The sequence below is a fragment of the Cervus canadensis genome, chromosome 6 (assembly GCF_019320065.1).
Source record: "Cervus canadensis isolate Bull #8, Minnesota chromosome 6, ASM1932006v1, whole genome shotgun sequence".
Lineage (NCBI taxonomy): Eukaryota > Metazoa > Chordata > Mammalia > Artiodactyla > Cervidae > Cervus > Cervus canadensis.
This window is the reverse complement of record NC_057391.1, coordinates 60,601,245-60,606,661: the sequence shown is the minus strand read 5'-3', so window position 1 is coordinate 60,606,661 and position 5,417 is coordinate 60,601,245. Positions and strand designations below refer to the sequence as shown.

The following is a 5,417-nucleotide window of genomic DNA, read 5'->3' as shown; positions in this document are numbered from 1 at the left end:
GAACCTATGTTCCCCGAATTGGCTGCTGCTGCTACTGCTGCTAAGTCGCATCAGTCGTGTCCGACTCTGTGCGACCCCATAGACAGCAGCCCACCAGGCTTCTCTGTCCCTGGGATTCTCCAGGCAAGAATACTGGAGTGGATTGCCATTTCCTTCTCCAATGCATGAAAGTGAAAAATGAAAGTGAAGTCGCTCAGTCGTGTCCGACTCTTCGCAACCCCATGGATTGTAGCCTACCAGGCTCCTCCGTCCATGGGATTTTCCAGGCGAGAGTACTGGAGTGGGTTGCCATTTCCTTCTCTAGCATTGGCAGGTGGATTCTTAACAATTAGACCACCAGGGAAGCCCTAATAATGTTTTCTGTTTCACTAGAGCCAAAACGTCCTCTATGCTTAAATGAACCAAGAATCTTGAAGAAGTAGTCCTTATGATTTCCATCTAATTCTCAGTCTTTATTTTTATTATAGCAGTTTTATTGATGTATGGAAAAGTTACATTAACAGCTTTGCAATTATTATCTGAAATTATTTAGACTGAAAACAAACAAACTAGAAGATATTTAGTAAGACAACTGAGTGAGACTTTCTTTATCATCAAAATGAACAAATTAGTCAAGCTGTCCAGGTTTTTGTCTTTGGTCATCACATGTCTTTTTTGCCTAACAAAAAGCAAGTCAGCCTTGAGTTTGAAACTTTAACCCAGTGTACTTCCCCCATCCTGTATTATTTTGAACCAAATCCTAACTATCATATGATTTTACCATAAATATTTCAGTATACCTAAATGTTTGATTAAGGGCAATTATCTCAGGAAATTGGGTTGATTTGCAGGAGCCAATAGTTTTTTGTATAACTCAAGTAGTAACAGTGATTTATTTTATTTTATTTTTAGGTTTTTCTCTTTACAGGTTTATTCAACACAAAACAACCTCTTACAACTTTACTGAAAAATATGGAACGTTTCACGAATTTGCGTGTCATACTTGTGCAGGGGCCATGCTAAGCTTCTCTGTATCATTCGAATTTTAGTATGTGTGCTGCCGAAGTGAGCACTTAACAGTGATTTAGGAGGTGAGATACTTAGAAGGTAAATAAATATCAATTGTACAATAGATATTTCGGCCTTTCTGGACTCACTGAGAAGTCACATGTTTGTTTGTCTACTCTGGTCAAAGTATAAGCCATGTGGGTCACAGATATCCATGAAACTTGTTTCTGCCTTGTGTAGCAACCTGCATGTTTACTTTTTAAAAAAGGCTCCAGAGCTAATATCAATGGGTTAATTGATTACAACAAAGAATGCCAGAGTTTTCAGTCACTCTTTACACATAAAAATTTTCTACTCTACGTTATGCATTCAAGAAAAACACAAGTTTGACTGACATGGAAAAGCAGAATTTTGCTAATTTTACTTGCACATGTGTCACAAAACCCTTACAAGAGGCAAACGTTTTAAGCATTTTTTTTTTCCACATCCTGGAATAAAACCGACACTGTCTGAAAATGTACCATAGTTATCCTAGAGCTTTGAGAACTGCAATTAAAATCCTCCAAGAATGAGTATGTCCCTGCTCAAGAATAGAATGAATCTGAAGCCTTTGTGGTGTGTGTGTATTTACTGACTAGAGGAAGAAATGTGAAAAATGCTCTAGGGGCATGAGGTGTATAAGACTTCAAGCTGCTCCCTCTCCACGTTAGCAGGTATTAGGGGAGTAATTTCTTGGTTTGGAGGAAAGTGCAATAGGTAATTATTTTGTTTTCCTTCCCACCTCTTGCTCTGTTTTATTCCTCATTCTTTGAACCAGCCACTGGACTTATCACCCTTTTCCTATCTTTCCCCACAATTTTATGCACTGGAGCAGAGGGAAAGGGGAAGTTTGTGAAGAAAGGAACCCTTCTTTTTTTTCTCCTCTCCTTAGAGGCTGTCTGTCCCTGCTCTTGAATAATTATTGATAGTTTTATTCATTTTGTAGGTGCTCGTCAAAGTGTAATTATCAGCAGTTATTATGAAAAAAAGCATGCCAAAACTGTCTCATGAAACTCTATTCCTGGCAATGCTATTATCTATATAAAAATGTCATGGCATTAATCAGTGTTCATTCATTCAGTAACTATTATATACCTGTGAAGTACCTGAGTGTGAGGCAGCTAGGAGGAATCAGAAATTAGTTTTTAAAAATGGTCCCTGACCTTAAGAAATTTACCAAGGAGATAAAAGTTTATCTGTACATAAAAACTATAATACAGATTGAAATGTGGCATGTTCTATGTTGGTACTTCTTTTAAAATAGTCTGTGACCACCTACTAAATCAAAATCTCTGGTTGTTGCACTGGAGAATCTGCATTTTAGCAAGCCTTCCAAGGTGAGTTTCATACACATTAAAGCGTTTTATACGTTTTAATGTTTTTTTTTTTCTGGGAGAATATAAGAAAGGGATCAAACTCAGCATAAAAACAATCAGAGGGCTTCCCTGGTGGCTCAGACGGTAAAGCGTCTCTGCCAGCAATGCAGGAGACCTGGGTTCAATCCCTGGGTTGGGAAGATCCCCTAGAGAAGGAAACGGTGACCCACTCCAGTGTTCTTGTATGAAAAATTCCATGGATGGAGGAGCCTGATAGGCTACAGTCCATGGGGTTGCAATGAGTCGGACACGACTGAGCCACTTCACTTCTCTTCACTTCCCTGGTGGCTGTGGATGAGAAATCGCCTACCAATGCATGGGACACGGGTTTGACCCCTTGTGGTGGAAAGATTCCACATGCCTAGGGGCAACTAAACCCAGGTGCCACAACTACTGAGCATGAACTACTGGAGCCTGGGAGTTGAGTTACAACTACTGAGCTCACACACCACAACTACTAAAGTCTGCTCACCTAGAGCCTGTGCTCTGCAACAAGAGAAGCCACCATAATGAGAAGCCCACACATAGCAATGAAGAGTAGCCCTGGCTTGCTGAAACTAGAGAAAGCCAGCATGCAGAAAAGAAGACCCAGTGCAGCTAAAAAAGAAATAAATAAGAAAAGAGAATCAGGGAAAAAAAGACAATAGGAAAGAAAATGAGGAAAATGTTATGACTTTTTCCAATAATGAATAAATGACCAAGAAGAAAGTTTTTTCCCCCCAACTTTAAACTTTTTAGTTTGTGTTGGGGTACAGCCAATTAACTATGTGGTAGTTTCAAGCAAACACCGAACACCGAAGGGACTCAGCCATAGGTAAACATGTATCCATTTTCCTCCAAACCCTCCTGCCATCCAGCCTGGCACATAACATTGAACAGAGTTCCATGTGCTATACAATAGGTCCTTGTTGTTTATCCATTTTGAATATAGCAGTGTGTACACGACCTTCCCAAACTCCCTAACTATCCCTTCCCCCTGGTAACCATAAGTTCATTTTCTAAGTCTATGAGTCTCTTTCTGTTTTGTAATAAGTTCATGTGGATATGAATCTTTTTAGATTCCACATATAAGGGATGTCATATGGTATTTCTTCCTCTCTGACTTACTTCACTCAATATGATACTTTCTAGGTCCATGCATGTTGCTGCAAATGATATTATTTCATTCTTTTTAATAGTTGAGTAATATTCCATCATATATACACATATATGTGTACACACACACATATATATATCTCATATCTTTATCCATTCCGTTGTCAATGGTCATTTAAGTTGCTTCCATGTCTTGGCTATTGTGTACAGTGCTACAGTGAACATTGGGGTGCTGTATCATTTCAAGTCATGTTTTTCTCTGGATATATGCCGAGGAGTGGGATTGCTAGGTCATATGGTAGCTCTCTGTTTTTAAGCAATCTCCATAGTGTTCTCCATAGTGACTGTACCAATTTACATTCCCATCAACAGAGTAGGAGTTTCTGAGAAGAAAATATTACTAGACTCTTCTCTTGACAGCTGATGTTAAGAATGTCACTACATAGCAGATAAATCACTTTCTATTGAAGATTAGGTAGAAACTTCTAAATTACACAGTTAGATGAATTTGAAATATGGAAATCTTCCTTTGTACTTGCCTTTAGGTTTGAAAAACTGCTGGAAATGTAATTTTAGCTCAGAAAATTTATCTGTGTGTAAAGCTACTTGATATGACTTATGATTGAAACACAATTGGTTATCATCAAAACCACTTTACCATGCTATGAGTTTTGCACCTAAGCACTGTTTTGCCTTGTATCTTTCAGTTCAGTTCAGTTCAGTTGCTCAGTCATGTCCGACTCTTTGCGACCCCATGAATCGCAGCACGCCAGGCCTCCCTGTCCATCACCAACTCCCAGAGTCTACTCAAACTCATGTCCATCGAGTCGGTGATGCCATCCAGCCATCTCATCCTCTGTCGTCCCCTTCTCCTCCCTCATCAGGGTCTTTTCCAGTGAGTCAACTCTTCACATCAGGTGGCCAAAGTATTGGAGTTTCAGCTTCAGCATCAGTCCTTCCGATGAACACCCAGGACTGATCTCCTTTAGGATGGACTGGATGGATCTCCTTGCATTCCAAGGGACTCTCAAGAGTCTTCTCCAACACCACAGTTCAAAAGCATCAATTTTTTAGCTCTCAGCTTTCTTCACAGTCCAACTCTCACATCCATACATGACCACTGGAAAAACCATAGCCTTGACTAGATGGACCTTTGTTGGCAAAGTAATGTCTCTGCTTTTTCATATGCTGTCTAGGTTGGTCATAACTTTCCTTCCAAGGAGTAAACATCTTTTAATTTCATGGCTGCAATCACCATCTGCAGTGATTTTGGAGCCCCCCAAAATAAAGTCTGCCACTGTTTCCACCGTTTCCCCATCTATTTGCCATGAAGTGATAGGACCAGATGCCATGATCTTAGTTTTCTGAATTGAGCTTTAAGCCAACTTTTTCACTCTCCTCTTTCACTTTCATCAAGCGGCTTTTTAGTTCCTCTTCACTTTCTGCCATAAGGGTGGTGTCATCTGCATATCTGAGGTTATTGATATTTTTCCTGGAAATCTTAATTCCAGCTTGTGCTTCTTCCAGTCCAGCATTTCTCATGATGTACTCTGCATATAAGTTAAATAAGCAGGGTGACAATATACAGCCTTGACGTACTCCTTTTCCTATTTGGAACCAGTCTGTTGTTCCATGTCCAGTTCTAACTGTTGCTTCCTGACCTGCATACAGGTTTCTCAAACGGCAGGTCAGGTGGTCTGGCATTCCTTGTAACTTTAGGTTGACTTTATTAAGAAACATAATCAAGTCTGCAGCAAAAACTCATTTCCAAAGCTACTTTGTATTCAGTAATAGTAATTGAGGGCGATTCTCTTTCACAAAAATTTTCAGTCTCAACCTGAGCTCAAAAAATTGTGTTAGAAACTTTACCATTGCTAAATCATTGAACCACTTCATGGGAGGGCAAGTCAGGATAGTCAT

The 5,417-nt window shown here is 39.7% G+C and overlaps 1 non-coding gene across 1 annotated transcript; it reads right to left on the bottom strand.

Moving 5' to 3' along the window:
• Positions 1-945: 945 nt before the first annotated feature.
• Positions 946-1,052, bottom strand: LOC122444393. The gene has a single exon (XR_006270236.1). It is a non-coding gene; the product is annotated as a U6 spliceosomal RNA (small nuclear RNA).
• Between the last annotated feature and the right edge of the window lie 4,365 nt (positions 1,053-5,417).